Genomic DNA, 16,419 nt, shown 5'->3' on the forward strand with positions numbered 1-16,419 from the left:
GCACATTGCAAACAGAAGGAAGAGAAATATCTGCTATAAAGTTTTTGAGAAGACTTTCTATGAGATTACTGTTGTTAAAGGTCTAAGGAGCTCCTGCTTTGTAACACAGCCTATTAAATAGATACTTTCAATCCCTTTGCCTTGTGTTTATGTCTGATAAGCAAATGTTAACACTCCCACTCCCTAGCTCTGTTTTAAAGCAAGGAGAATAACATTTGCAGATTGTATTTGTGATCATTAAGATTAGATCTGTGCACTACTGGATTATCTGGAAGTATAAACTAGATTTAGATCTGTCTTTTTGCCAGATTGAACCAAGCTCATGATTTATTCTGGTGAACTATGGGAGGAGAAATGATACCTGATCTAGCACAAAGTCTCTTGGGATGAAGTTAATCCAACAACATTTTTAAACATGTCTGAACTAGCAGAATAGTTTAAAGTCAGCCCTTTTTTTATTGGTTTGATCCATTCAGGCCATCCTAAAATTCAGTAGAATTTTTTTTTTTAATTTGATTCCAGCAGCAAGGAGTTTTCTATCACTCAACATGTGACTTTTACGTCTAGATTTGTCAGTGACATGCTCACAACTGGGAATGTGTATGGAAAATTAGAACTTGCAGAGGCAGTTGAGGAGGGAATGAAAGAAAAGATGTGCTGCTTGAAGAAAAAGGTTCTAGCCTAAGAATGTTTTCAAAAGTCAAAACAAGCCCTTGGGGTTTTTCTGATGTTCAAATTTGATCACAGAGTAAAAACTGATGAGCGGTGCTTTCTAACTTGAGATGATGTTAGCGGCAGCGGAGTCTCAATGATTTGAAGAGTGTGCACGAGGCATATGTGTCAGCATCCTCAAGGCAGTTTGTTGTTAAGTACAAATTGGTAAAGCTATGCAAATGCTGTGAGTTATCACCATTGTTTGTTATCAATTCTGCAACAGACAAATCTGCATTATGCTTAAGTTTTAAAAAACATTTTAGTCTCTTAAGATCTCTTACAGCAGAGGCATCAGTTAAGGACTGATGAAAGGGACTCAGTTGGAACATGGTATTTTGTTCTGGATCTTGAGTACTCATCTGCAAATTTTTTTCCATCTTTTTCGTTCTTGCGCTGCGTGCCTGTGATCCTGGTATGGGTAACCCCGGTAGGCAGCTAAGCCCCACACAGCCGCTTGCTCACTGCCCGCAGTGGGGTGGAGGAGAGAATGGGAGGGTAAAAGTGCAAAAACTCTTGGGTTGAGATAAAGACAGTTTAATAGGTAAAGCAAAGTTACATGCATCAGCAAAGCAAAATGAGGAATTCATTCACTATTTCCCATCGGCAGGCAGGTTTTTAGCCATTTCCAGGAAAGCCATTCCCACACGTAACAGTTACTTGGGAAGACAAATGCCATAACTCTGAATGTCCTCTCTTCCTCCTCCTTCCCCCACCTTTTTAATGCTGAGCGTGACATCATATGGTATGGAATGTCCTTTTGGTCGGTTGGGGTCAGCCATTCCTGGTTGTGTCCCCCGCCACAGCTTCTTGTGCACCCCCGGCCTACTCGCTGGTGGGGCGGTGTGAGGAGCAGAAAAGGCCTTGATGCTGTGTAAGCGCTGCTCAGCCATAACTAAAACATCAGCGTGTTGTCAACACTTCTTTTTGACGGAAATCTAAAACATAGCACCATGTTAGCTACTCTGAAGAAAATTAACTCTATCCCAGACAAAACCAGTACAGATCCTTAGGGGATCAAAGTAAACAGTCTGCCTATTAACTGTTGTAGCAAGATACTGAATCGTGACTTTCCATCATAAATACATTGATATTTTCCTACTTGCCTTTTTTTTTTCCTCACAAACTGGACAGGACTGGGATAAGTTATAAGTACCTGAAGTTATGTGAATATATCAGAATCCTAGTTATTTATTTATTCTTTGAAACTTCCTGTTCTGTTTACTTCATGGCTGTTGAGCAATTGAGCACTTGAGCATTGTGTCATCAATATAGATGGGTCTATCCAAGTCTTCAGACAGCCCAGAATACCAGATACGGAAAGTATAAACTGCTTTACTAAGGTTGCGTTAAGGAGTTTCTGTTTCAAATTTAACACCAGTCAGTGTGTAGGTCTGTGTCTTGCATGGAAAGGTTGTTATTGCCTCGGATGCTGTACCCCACCATTCCCCTTGTTCTTCTCCCTGTCTCCCTTCCTCTGCCTCACCCTACACCTCAGAAACATATGTGCATATTGCCCACTGCAGTAAGTGCTGGAGCATTCCTTAGTTGACACTCACCAGATGTACCTGCACACATGTAGGTACCTCGTTTGCTCTGGAGGCTTCTCCAGAGTACAGGGCAGTTCTCATATGCTCACTCCGTGGTAGCATTATTTGAATGCGTATTGCCTAGAGCCCTGCATTATTGCTCCAGTTATCTAAGTGGGTGACGGTTCAGAGCATAATTGTCTGACACCTTGGTTGGCAACACTAATCTGAAAGCCCTTCCATGTGCTGGAGTATCAAGGAGAGCTGTTAGCACAGGATGGTTGAAATGTTCTGATGCAGGTGTAGAAACTATCATAAGCAAACCATGTGATTGCATATTATGTAGCCTTAGAGATTTAATCTGCGGAGCCTCAGGGGTCCATGGGCTTCAAGTAGGAAAGTGATAGCAAATAGAACAGTGTTTTGGAGCCCAGGATGTCTGTTCCTAGATGGATCACTGACCTGTTGAATTGACCTTGAGTAAGTCATTTTAACTTTCTACAGCTCAGTTTCTCAATCAATGTAACAAATATTCCATATCTGATTCATAAGCCTCTTTGAGATCTAATTATGAAAAGCAGTAGGTAAGAAGTCAAGTTACTATTAGAGAATGTAAGATACACAAAACCAGTTAAGCTAAAAATCTAACAGAATTATAACTCATATTTTCATCTAGAAAAAGCCAAAAGTAAAGTTTAACGTAACACAAAGTGGCCTCAGATCTGAACTACACTGCCATATGATAATGTAATGTCCTGATGCAGATCTCATCTTAGTGTTCTGCAGTGTCAGGCAAAGGGCAGGCTTAGGGGTTGCAAAAGATCAAATACTGTGGGAAGTGGCTGGCTATTCCCACCTCATACTGAGATCTGGCAGTCTGGAATAGCTTTCCTGTTGTTTCTCTCTGCAGAACTTCTTTTAAAGTACCAGCATTCATCCAGCATTCATCAATCTGGATGATTGATATGTGCAGATACAGGCTGAATTTACCCTGAGCTGCAAAGGAAGCGGCTCAGCCCAAAAACATTGTTCTAAACTAAAATTCGTGATCAAAAACTCATACCTCATAGTAGGAAAAAAAAAAAAATCCACCACCAAACCAAAAGAGCTCTAGAACAATACTAACCTTAGTGACTTGAATTCCAATTGGGAACTTTTTTTGGGGGGGGTGAGGGTGGGTGGGTATGGAATTGGCTTGAGTTTTAGGAAAAGCTGCAAGCTACAAATTTTGGCCCTTGTCTGTCTGGAGTTCAGATCCAAGGGTTTATTTTAGGCGTATCTATAGCAGTGGGATAAGAAAGGGGAATTATCGGGTGGGGGGAGGAGTAGGAGGAGGAGTTAGCTGGGAGGAGCAGGTTTCCAACCTTAACATTTTTGTCTTTAAAAATTGCATCTGAATATATCAAATGAATATATATCATTCATCTTTCTGCTCTTCAGGCTGGTTTTGACAAATTACTAACTGAGATCTAAGACTTTCAAAATGCTGTCTTTTTTTCTTTGCACATATTATTTTTAAACAGAAGTATTCCTGTATTTTGAAAGATTTTTTTGGGTGCTTTTCCTTTTGACTGTTTTGAATTTTAATAGAGTAGATATATAGCTACATTAAAAAATAAGTGAAACTAAACACATTATTTTTTGAGATAACACTTTATCCCAATTAATAGTGAAAAGTCTTTCATAGTCTCTTTGTAGGGCATAAACAATATCTTAAAAGATCTGGACAAGAAGATGAAATACTACTTCTAACTTCTTATCATTCAGTTTTAATATGGTTCAAATAAAGATGGTTTTTAAAAGATATTAAGAGATTTTTTTTTTATTGTAAGAGATATTACTGCCCATAAAAAATTAACGTGTTTTCCACTGCTGTTAGCATTTGAAGTGTTATCAGCTTCCTTCTGGCAGATGATACACTGCTTTAAGTTTCAAATATCTACTAATTCATGCAGCATTTGAAAGCAAACATTCTAAACAGGTGCTACCTGATATAACTCATTTTGATTTTGACTTGATGAGCCTGAGACTGGGTTATTATTTGCATATGTTTCTCCTTTTTCCATACCTTGGATATTGTAACCACCATGTTTTGCAAGAATTTTATGCCCAGGATAGTTTTTTTAAAAAATTAAAATTGCCCAAGGCATTTTAGAGGTTTCAATCATAAAACTGTGAGTGTTGAATAGATTCTCATTTAGCAAGTGTGTCACGGTGCTTTTGGTGAAATTTTTTTTTTTTGTGTTGTTGTTCATTTAAAATACTTTCTTCTTGGTAAAATATACTAGGCTATTTCAGTTACTTTGTATTAAGCTGATGCAAGCCAGAACAAAATTTGGTGTGTGAGTGTGTGTGCATTTAGAAATATGCAAGACAAAAATCTGCTGGTGGGTAGGAAATGACATACATACTACTATAGCCAGAACTCTTCGGATCACGGAATCACGGAATCTTCAGAGTTGGAAGGGACCTCTAGAGATCATCTAGTCCAACTCCCCTGCTAGAGCAGGATTGCCTAAAGCACATCCCTCAGGGCTGCATCCAGGCGGGTCTTGAAAATCTCCAGAGAAGGGGACTCCACAACCTCCCTGGGCAGCCTGTTCCAGTGCTCTGTCACCCTCACTGTAAAGAAGTTTTTCCGTGTATTTGAACGGAACTTCCTATGTTCTAGCTTGTGCCCATTGCCCCTTGTCCTGTCGTTGGGAACCATTGAAAAGAGCCTGGCTCCGTCCTCCTTAAACCCACCCTTTAGGTACTTGTAAACATTAATCAGGTCCCCCCTCAACCTTCTCTTCTCCAGGCTAAAGAGTCCCAGCTCTTTCAGCCTCTCCTCATAAGGGAGGTGCTCCAGTCCCACAATCATCTTGGTTGCCCTTCGCTGGACTCGCTCCAGTAGTTCCCTGTCCCTCTTGAACTGGGGAGCCCAAAACTGGACACAGTACTCCAGTTGTGGCCTCACCAGTGCAGAGTAGAGGGGGAGAATGACCTCCCTCGACCTACTGGCCACAGTCTTCCCTATGCAGCCCAGGATGCCATTGGCCTTCTTGGCGACAAGGGCACACTGCTGGCTCATGGATAATTTGCTGTCTACCAGGACCCCCAGGTCCTTCTCCTCAGAGCTGCTTCCCAGCATGTCCGCCCCTAACCTATACTGGTGTTTGGCATTCTTCCTTCCCAGGTGCAGGACCCTACACTTGCTTTTGTTGAACCTCATTAGGTTCTTCTCTGCCCAGCTCTCCAGCCTGTCCAGGTCACGCTGGATGGCAGCACGGCCCTCCGGAGTGTCGGCCACCCCTCCCAGCTTGGTATCATCAGCAAACTTGCTGAGGATACACTCTGTCCCCTCATCTAGGTCATTAATGAATATATTGAACAAAATTGGTCCAAGTATTGACCCCTGAGGGACACCACTCGTCACAGGCCTCCAACTGGACTCTGTACCGCTGATCACAACCCTCTGGGTTCTGTCACTCAGCCAGCTCTCGATCCACCTCACTGTCACCTCGTCTAGCCCATACTTCCTCAGCTTCCTAATGAGGATGTTATGGGAGACAGTGTCAAAAGCCTTGCTAAGGTCAAGGTAGATGACATCTACGGCTCTCCCCTCATCCAGCCAACCCGTTATAACATCATAGAAAGCTATCAGATTGGTCAGGCATGATTTGCCCTCGGTAAATCCATGCTGACCACTTCCAATAACTTCCTGTTCCTCTATGTGTTTGGAGACGACATCCAGAATGAGTCGCTCCATTACCTTCCCAGGGACAGAGGTGAGACTAACCGGCCTGTAGTTCCCTGGGTCCTCCTTCTTGCCTTTTTTGAAGATTGGAGTGACGTTAGCCTTCCTCCAGTCCTCAGGCACCTCTCCTGTTCCCCATGACCTTGCAAAGACAATGGAGAGTGGTCTAGCGATAACATCTGCCAGCTCTCTCAGCACTCGCGGGTGCATCCCGTCAGGGCCCATGGACTTATGAATGTCCAGCTTGGCCAAGTGGTCTCTGACCCGGTCCTCCTCAACTAAGGGAAAATCTTCCTCTCTCCGGACCTTCCCCCTTGCCTCCAGGGTATGGGATGTGTGAGGGACGGCTTTATCAGTGAATAAAACATTCCACTTCACAAAAGATTCTGTCCTTTTTAAAATCCATTCAGCTGGAAATTACTAAGTCTGAAGTTTGTCTTGACCTATTTCATTGCTAGTAAACAAAATTAAAAACATTTTAATATTGAGCTATAAATATTGATAGGCGCTTTACTGTCATTCATACTTGAAGGATAGCAGTTACATTTTTTGGTTTTACCACTGTTATTACTAAAAATCTCTGTGATGACTTGATAGGTACCTCCAGGAGCTTTTTGCTGATACTGCCTGGTTTTAGTCAGAAAAACCTAAGAGCCAAATCTGCAAGAACAGATTTTGAGTTTAAAATCTGATTTTAACTAATTGCTCTGTATCTACAGTTTACATGTCAACTTTTCAGTGTATGGTAAGAACTTTTTCCAACTAAGAGCATCTGGTCCTATCTTGAAAAATAATCTCTTAAATTTCTAAAGAAATACACTCAGGTAATCTTTTTCATGTCAGACACTCTTATTTGGCAGGGGGAGGTAGTTGATCTCTGCTATACTTTGGGACTAGAAAGTTTCTTGAGTTATTACTATAATCAGCCATGAGTGTGATGAGGTATGCAAATAACATAAAGTCAAATAAAGTACAAATAAAAAGGTTGCATTGACAAACATTGGGATTTTTCAGCTACAATTTCAGGACATAAGGAAAGCTACATAATTTTTCCAAACTGTTTCCCATGAGTGCTAACCACTTCTGAAAAATCAATTCACTCCATTTTAAATGTGTAAATGAGACTTACTATATGTCAGATATCTGACCTGCAATTTGTTGCTCACTGGTAATGAAGAAGCTTTGCAGTGATAGAAATATAAACTGTGCTTCTGCTAAAGTTAGTAATAAAGTTCTCTCTGAATTCAGGATCAGACATAAGTTTCAAGGAATGATTGAAATCAGAAATAATACGTATTTGAAGCCAGAAAGGGCAGCTGTGATGTTTAAAAATAAAAAAAAAAAAGAATCAAAATGATGTTTAGAGGGACCAATCAGGCTCAATTTGTTCTTTGCCAAATATAGCTGCAGCCAGCTTTGCTCCTACAACGGTGATGAGTTAGGGGTTTTTTAAATGGCAAATAGAGTGGATGCTGCATGTGAATCTAGAGAAGATGACATAGAGCTAAGTATTTTTCTCAAATGGAAAGAGAAATTATGATTACAAATAATAACTCAAAGTGATGGTATTGAATAGCAAAGGAGCTCAGTTGGATCTTGTAATACGCCGTACGCATGAAGAAAACATAGATATAAATCGCCTAAAAAGGGTACTTATGTGATAGAAAATAAAAGGTTGAAACTAAGATAATTAGGTAGAAGACCAGGATGCTAGTCAGATTACAGAATTGGAATCTCTTATCTTGTTATATAAAATATGAAAGAAGAATCTAATTGCACAGGACTGAACACAGACAGTAGCTGAAGGCTTATTTTTAGCACTTCAGACAACTCTATAATCATCCTGAAATCTTTGAAAGATGAACAAAAATCAGATCTATTTATATGGATGTATTAAAAAAATTTAACACCAAAGATGAGAAGAGGAAGAAACGGCATTGCAGGGTCCATTTCCGACATCACTGAGCCAGTGGCTGTTAACAGTATAGTATTGTAGTCATGGTCTAGGTTTTCTTGCACACGTGAATCTTGTCACTTCTTTATAGGAGATTATAAACTATGAAGGTAGGGAGGTGAGACTAAAGATCAAGTGTAGATGCAACTCTGTTTCTAACTTTCTGGAAATGAAAGTAAAGCATTCTTTAGCAGGGATGGGACATGTTTCTGTTTCAGTATTTTTCTCATCTTGAATGAAGTAGAAAGCATTTGGATGGCTTTAGTGTCCTTTAGATGTTGTATAAATAATCTCTGCCCTTGGGACCTAGGGAAAAAAATTGAAACTGTTGATTTCTAATTGAAAACTTTTTTACGATATAATAAATTATATTTTAAGAACACTTAACGTATGCATTAAATCTTGCAAATGACTGCACGTTACCTGTACTGAGCTACCATAACACTATCAAAACTGCATATCTACTTGCTGATACATCTCTGTAGTCCCCAGAGGAAATAACCTGTATAACAAAATGACCTTAAAGAAAGGGAGTCAGGAAACCCCCAAGGTCCTTGCGGTTGATCAGTAAGTGAGAGATGCCGATAACTGGTGGGTGAACACTTCTCATAAAGTAACTGCTCTGTCTCTGACGAATCAGTCCTGACCCTCAAGGGACATCTACAAAGCACCTTCAAATGATAAGCCTCAATATTAAAATTCATGACTCTGTTAAAAGGTAAAAATGATAGACTTGTTAGACATGCTGGTTTTATAGGCACTGTAATTTTCTTAACCTCTCTTCTGATTTCTCCTGTATCCCCACCCCAGTAATAAGTCTGTTTTTCAGGGGATGAGTTACTTCTTTGTTTTAACAGTTCAAGCTGTGTCTCCTCTTTATTTGTTAGAAAGTCTTCCTATATCAGAGATATGAGCTACTTTTCTTTCAGATGGATTGATTAACACATTAGTTAAACTCTGAGCAGTTTAACTTTGAAGATTGCTGCTTCTATTTCAGACCTGAAGAAGTAGTGCTTGATATGCCTGAGGGCATGTCTGTTCCCTCCCATGTGTAGCAGTTGATCTAATAACAGGTATCACATCCTACCAGAAGCTTTGCCTCCCTCGTGCTACTGAGAGAACTGAAGAAGAAAATGACTTAGCCTTCTTTGTGTGTGTGAAACCCTGGCAATTGTGTAATTTGTTCTGCTAATATTTTTTAAAATTATGCATTTGAAGTCCAACTTAGAACATATGAATATTCAGACAGATCCAGATACCTGTATTATTATCAAAAGTATTTGAGGTAGAGAAGGAGGCCTACTAAACAGTAATGATTAGAAGACATAATGAAAAGCAGAGTAAGTAAACAGTGAGCTGTAGCTTTTCTAATGGAGGTGAAGTCCAGTTGCATCCCTTTGGACTTAGTGCCTACAGAATAGGTCTTTGTTAAGTGAAAGTACTTCTGCTGTAGATGCAGCGAATTCACCCGAACATAAAAACCACAAACTAAACATTTATATGGCAAAGAGTACATAACTGTTGTGGTTTGACCCTGGCCAGCAACTAGGGCCACGCAGCTGTTGACTCACTCCCCCCAGCTGAGCATGATGTTGATGGTATGGAATATCCCTTTGGCCACCTTGTCCTGTCTGTGCTCCCTCTCGGCTTCTATGGGAAGCTGAAAAAGTCCTCGACTTACTGTAAACATAACTTAGCAACTACTAAAACAATATGTGTTGTCAACATTATTCTCATACTAAATCCAAAACACAGCAGCTACTAGGAAGAAAATGGACCCTATCCCAACTGAAACCAGGATAATAACATACAGTGGGTACCTGCTCCAATTTGGGAGCTATTCAGAGGCAGGAGATGAAGGTGACCATTCAGGGTGCCAGGAGTGCTTTACTGGAGATAGATGGAGATAGTGTGGTCACGCGGATAGATCCTTGACTAACACTAAATGCACAGTGAGCCACAGAAAAGAGTGGACATTGTAGTGTTATGTTAAGGTGAGGCCTCCTGTTCTATCTATCCTCTATCAGTTGATTATACATTTTTCTGCTCTAATAATTTCAAATCCAGAGGATAGGTGTTTTTTAGATAGGCACAGAGTATTTCATCATTACATACTTTACTACTTTCTTAGGAAATGTTATTTAAATAAGGGCAATGGCTATTGACTTCTCTAAGAAAAGTTTTACTAAAAGTGAATATAAGTCTTTCACGTTTTGCATCACATACCAACTTGTGCAGAGATTGCAACTAATCATTAGTTGAGTGATGTGTTCAGTAGGTTATTGTCCCATTACTCCCTATCCATACATTTTCAACATCCAGGTATCAGAACACGAGGCAGTCTGAGCACCATACTGAAATGTGTTTAAAGCCTACAAGGGAAAATTGGATCAGGATGTCAAAAAAATCCCAACCCTGAATTCTTTATGAAAAGAAAAAAATTTTATTGAAATAAATTATTAAATCATTGCTGGCTTACAAGCAGCTGTTCTAAGGGTAATTTATAAATGGGCAAAAAGGAGGTGTGCATTTTTCACTACTGTTCTCTTTTCTTTTTTATATGGACTGTGTGAAGAACAACAATTCATTAAATTTACATCCACTGTATAGATCTTCAGATGCATCTTTGAGCCTTATTAATAATATTAATGCTCAGAACATGCATATTAATTCTGTATGTGAACTTCAGAATCATTCTAGTGGTGTTTTCTTATGGATTTGTTTGGCTTTCCAGGAAAGATTTGTTTTGAGTCTGTTGTCCAAATAGATAAGCTATCACTTCTCTCAGTGCACTGGGGTGTTACTTTGACAACTTCCCCATCGTCTTTGCTGCTTCAATATTTCTCTAAGTAACTTGCATCCACTGTTGTCAGTTGTGATCAAAATTCATTTGATTAATCTTAAACTAGAATTATATTGTCCTGACACATTGTAAACTCATAGTTGTAACTAAATTCATACAGTATACTACACTTAATCTTTCTTTTCCCACTGAAGAGTATAATGCATTTCTTTGCTTAGCATCTGGATCAATCAAGTGAGGTGAATTTTTTCCTTCTCGTTTGCTTTTCTTGGCTCTGTTCCCCTTTTCCATTTTCATAGTACCTCAAACATATAAACCATTTTCTCCCATAACGTGATTGCATATTTATAGAAAAGATAAGACTGGAGCAATTGTCCACAAAATCATATTGAGCTGGAGTCTGTGATATAAAATGCGTGCCATGTGAGGGCTCAAGGAGTGGAGCATATTGTGCTGTTTGTGCCTTCCTAATAGCATTCTGGTTTGCTGCTGAAGCAGTATTTCCACATTTTATGCAACTGAAATGCAGTTGAATAAAGAAGTAAAAAATTAAACTCTATACTGCCATAAGGTCTCTGACCAGTTTAATTAGTATAACTCTGGATTGATTACTGTAATAAATGACACTGAGGAAAAGCAAGTGAGATCAGACTGGTATTATATTGCTGGCTTTATTTCTGGGTCTGTAAAGATGGCTCAGAGCATTAAAAAATATGAAAGTAGAGAGGAGAAATCAAAATGACTAATGGTTTGAGAGGTTTACACATGATGAGTAGTTATAATGATAAAGATTAGCCAGTCTGAAGAAGAGTTGGAAGGCATTGACTGAAGTATATAAAAATGTGAAAGCCGGCCTTTCTTTTCTATTTCACGTAACGTGAGAAAAGAACAATATTTGAGCTCTGAAAGCACAATGTATTTGGCAACAGCGAAAGACATGCCTTGCACAGCATGTTACTTATCTTCTGGTTTTGGGGTGTTGTTTTTTGTGACTTTGGACTCTCCCTGACTGTCTTCTCATTTCCCAGAAGTTGCTTCTCTGTATCGCTGACGTGCTGCTCTTCCTATTGTGCTCTTACGGGGGACAGTTCCCCAGGAGTGCTTGTTACACCTTTCAGTTTCAGCTGTTGTCTCAGAACTCAAGAAAAGGTAACAGGTGTGGATCACCACTGTCTATCTGCCAGCTGGATCATAGTGGCTCCCTTCTACGTGCAAATCCATAGTCTAGTTAACAGCCCAACATGCATTGTTCAATATATTTTTCTATGCCCCAGTACTCGAAAGTAAGAACCTGTAGGTGAAATTTTTGGAGGGATTTATGTGCCTAACAATGCAGAGAGACATGTGATGATATTTAAAGAAATCCCTGTGCATCTATTTTCTCCTAATTTTAATGGGTATATCCTGGGATTGGTTGGTTTTTTTAGACAAATTGTTTAGATAATAGGCAACATTGGTTTTGAGGTATGGTAAAATAACTCCAAGCTGTTCCATGGCATACTGTGAGAGAGATCTGAAAATGAGGTGGTGATGCACAGCGAAAAAGCGCTGGTGTGGGAGTTGAAAGGGAATGATCTTGCTTCCTCATTTTATCTTTTGAACTCCTGATCATTTGTGGTGATCCATATACATCAGTGGAATCATTTTCCAGGTAGTGAATTACAAGAGTTTGTTTTGTTTAAAAAGTAGATAACTAAAAAGTTCCTTCCCCATTGCACCAGTAGGCTTTCAGACCTTGTTTTACCAGTAATTTCACATGATTTTGTTGCCCTGGACTTCAAATAAACCACAGTGTTTTAAATATGTCTATATCCCTTGAATTTTTGGCAATAGGAAAACTAGCTGAAATCACTAAACTGCTTTAACTTTGGAAACTGCTCACCAAGTATGCATAATAGTTGTTATCCATCCTGTTTTGTAACAGTGCCAGAACAAGTTCTTTTGAAATGCATGAGATGGAAACCCCATTCTCTTCAAGAGGAAGCACCTTTCACTTCGCAGGGTTGTCTCAGACCAGGGGGTATATTATCCTCTTAATGCACTTGCATAACTCCCATTAACATTAATGGAAATTACATGCACTCCCTGTGAGGTGGATATACCCTTTTGTTGAAATGAGTGATCTATTGCGACAGATTTTTCCAGTGATGTTAAATCGAATTTAGATCGCAATACTAATGTCACTAATACTAGTTTTAGTATCTTTGTTGCTTGTAGCTTATATTAATGAAAATTCACAGTGGTCATGTGTTTCTTATAATGGAAAAATCCCATTTACCATGCTCTGGAAAAATTCTATTTTAAACAGTGAGCTTGCCCATTTCCTTCTCCAATGTAAAATGTGTAGCACTGTGTAGAAAACTTTGTATTTTCTTTTGGTTTGGTAGAAACTGTTTGCAGTCCCTTTGGAGATCATTTGTAGAGGTTGTGTATTGCAGATGACAAACTGTTGGCCTGTGGTTAGGACAGAGGAACGCTGGGTTCCTGGGTCTCTTCCTGGCCTTGTTGCTGAAAGGCTCTTTGGCTCGGGGTGACTCGGCTGCCTTGTCTGACACTAATTCATGTCTAAAATGCGCAGAATCAGAACATTGTAGCTCACAGGTGTGTTGTAAAAATTAATTGTCTGCAAATTGTTTTATTGTGAGATGGAAGTCGCTAGCAAAAAGTCAAATGTTATCTCAGAATGCAATATAACAATTTTCTCAACATGTTAGCAAGATGTGGGTCCTGTTTTACACACAGCTTTTGTCTTAGTGCAACGCTCTGTCAGGGAGCAATTTATTTATACCAATACAGTTATACTGTTGCAGCCCCTAGTGTGGACGGAGTTGCACTGACATGAAGTGCTTCACTTCTATTGTTTATTCCTGTCCATACAGGAGCATGCTTGGTACCTTGGTAGTGACATACTTGTATTTGGAGGAACTGTGCCATTTCAATTTTTGCTAATTTAGGGTCAGTCTATGTGCAGCCAACAATGAAAAAAGGCTCAAGATGATTAGCATTCTCCAGCAAAGTCTGTCTTAGGTCATTGGAGGCAATGCTTGTTTGAAAGCAAAAATCCAAATAAATCATAGGTGTTACAGGAGTATTTTAATATATGTATGTTGCATTACTTTTCAAAATACTTCTAGAACTCTATAGTTCTTTATGTGAGTCTCTTCTGCTCTGGCTTTTTCCCTTAAAACTGCGTCTAGTCATTTTCCTATAGCATTTTCAGGAACCATCATATTTCTTGGTTCTGCATGGTTCTGCAGCTGTGTGCGTATTTTGACTTGAGTAGGGGAATTATAGAATCTTCTTTTTCTGTCTGTTTCTTACTCCTCCTCTTCCATTGATTGTTGTTCTTGCAGAGGAAAACTATATCCTGTCTGTTTTCAACCACATAAACTACTTTCACTGTAGCATCATTTTATGATAAAAGTAGTGGCATAAAGTTCTTTTTATTTTCAGATGTATGTTTTCTGATGCATATTTTAAATATAGAGATTCAAAATAAAAACTTACAGATACACTGGAATTTGTGATCGATGGTCTCCCCCATGGATAATTCGGTATTAGGGGTAGTAATAAGTGTCGCGAAGTTCTGCGGTAACCTGTGTTGCATGTGTGACATTATCAGCATGGGAATGCTGGAAGAAAGTGTTACACTCTTGTATTTTTTTAACATTTAATGTACCAGTATCTTTGAAAGATGCGTATTTCAGAGGTCCTTACAGAATACACTGGAGATAGTACATATTTAGATATTTATCCAAACACTGATGAGTTCCAGGAGTAGACTGTAATGCGTTCCAAGTAGCATAGACTGCACCTGCTGAAAGAAGAACTTGATTAAGCTTTCCTTAATTACTGATGAACATTGCCTCCTTTAACTTCAACTGCACAAGTGGACTGGGGTCTGCATTACCACCCCATGAAGAAGTCATCAGCCTCCCCCTACACAGGTGTGTCTGCAGGGCCCCAGGCAGCCCCTAGCCCCTTCGGTGTCTGCCCCCGCCCTCCTCCGCCCAGCAGCGCTGCGGGGGGGGCTCAGCTGCGAGGGCCCTGCCTGGCCTAGCGAGAGGAGGCAAGAAGGGCGTAAAACATGAGGGGCACTTAATTCGCTCTCCCCACCTCTCAATGGACTGTCCCCTTTGCTTATAAAGGCTTTGTGCACCCGGCGGCAGCTCAGCCTCGGCCCCTTCCCCTCGGAGGGGGGGCTGCCTCTGCGGCCTCCCCGCTTCCCCGGGGTGCGGAGCGGGACCCCCGCCGCGTCCCACCGGGCGGGCAGAGCCGCAGCCCGTGGTGCTGCCGCCGGACTTTGAATGAGCCGGGGTCTGGTGGAACAGGTTTCCTCTCTGCGCGCTGCCGGGCCATTGCGTCAATCCTGGGAGGAGGATCCTCGAGGTAAATGAACTTTTTTTTAAACGGGAAAAGGAGAAGAAGGGAGAGGAGGAAGAAGCGGGGGGGCAGCAGCACCCGCCTGAGCCGCTTCCTCTAAACGCTTGTTCGGGAAACGGGCTCCGGCCGCTGCCCGACCCACGGCCGGAGGATGCGCTTCTCCGCCCCGCCGGGCGCCGGGCTCTGCCGGCGGGCTGTGAGAGCACCGGCGCGGCGCGGCTGAGCGCCAGCTCCGCGGGTGAGTGTGCGGCGGCGGCGCTGCCCGCGCAGGCAGCGCTGGAAGAACGGGGTGTCTGGAGCCCTCCCTCCCGCCCTCCTCCCCGGTTGGGGACGGCGCGGAGCCTGGGAGAGGCCGGGCGGCGGTGCCCTCGGATCTGGGGCTGCCGGAGGCCGAGCCAGGCTGCCATAGCGGGGAGCCTGGGCGGAGGGTCTAATGCAGCAGGCGGCGAGCAGGTCTGGCCGCGCTCCTGCAACATAGGTAACGGGCGGGGACGGAAGTTGAGCGAGGTGTTACGAGAAAAAAAGGGGCTTGGGGCTGGGAGGGCAGGCAGGAGGCTGGATCGGCGGAGGCTGGAGGAGAGGGAATGCGGTCCGGTCCGGTCCTGCCGTCGGGATGGCTGCGCCCCCGCTCTCAGCCCCGTCTGGTGCGGCGGGAGCTCCCCTGGAGCGCCACCGCCCTTCGGCCCTCCCGGCCTTGAGCCTGCTGCCGGCACGGCGGGGTGGGCGCTCGCTGCCAATTAATCCTGCCGGGGGGGCATCGTGCCGCGCCCCTGTCCCTACGCGGGGGAGGAGAGGGTACGGTCCCGGGGCGGTGGGTGCTGGAGGGGCCGTGTGCTTGCCGCCCCCTCGCCGGTGTCCCCCGGTCGGTGAGAGGCAACCGTGCCGGGCTGGGGCTGTGCGGAAAAGAGTTTCCAAAGACAACTGATGGCATAGCGCTTTGCTTCTCATTGAACAGATTCCCCAGCGCATCCGGGTAATGTGTCTATCTGAATGTCTATATGTGTTTGCTTATGTATATACACAGCGTGATTTTTCTTCTGTATGCGGCTACAAAAAATTCTGTTTACTTGATAGAATGTATCTGTGTAATGGTAACTGTGCTTGCCTACTTTTTCGGTTAATTCACTTGCCTTCATTCCCTTCTGGTGTTTCCAGAAGTGAAAGTCTGTGGTTATTACTGTACTTAATACAAGTTAATATAATTATCTTTAAAGTCAAAGACCATGTATCTTTATTATTTATAAATATGTGAAGATAATAAGTATAATAGGGAAATGATTCTTAATCTCTTTCAAGTTGT

The 16,419-nt window shown here is 41.8% G+C and overlaps 1 protein-coding gene across 11 annotated transcripts in view; it reads left to right on the forward strand.

Annotated features, from left to right (window-relative positions):
* SULF2 (sulfatase 2) overlaps nucleotides 1-16,419 on the forward strand; it is a 167,594-nt gene that overhangs the window by 79,423 nt on the left and 71,752 nt on the right. Inside the window, exon 1 of one of the 11 annotated variants that reach the window (XM_054217961.1) lies at nucleotides 15,161-15,357. The exons of 8 other annotated variants lie outside the window; for them this stretch is intronic. The gene's annotated coding sequence lies outside the window, so the exon portion shown is untranslated. Of the gene's footprint in view, nucleotides 1-15,160; nucleotides 15,358-15,487; nucleotides 15,598-15,984; nucleotides 16,093-16,419 lie in introns of those variants that run through there. 2 more of the 11 variants (XM_054217968.1, XM_054217967.1) reach the window with 2 other exon arrangements.

This window comes from Rissa tridactyla, chromosome 12 (genome assembly GCF_028500815.1).
Source record: "Rissa tridactyla isolate bRisTri1 chromosome 12, bRisTri1.patW.cur.20221130, whole genome shotgun sequence".
In the NCBI taxonomy this organism is placed as follows: domain Eukaryota; kingdom Metazoa; phylum Chordata; class Aves; order Charadriiformes; family Laridae; genus Rissa; species Rissa tridactyla.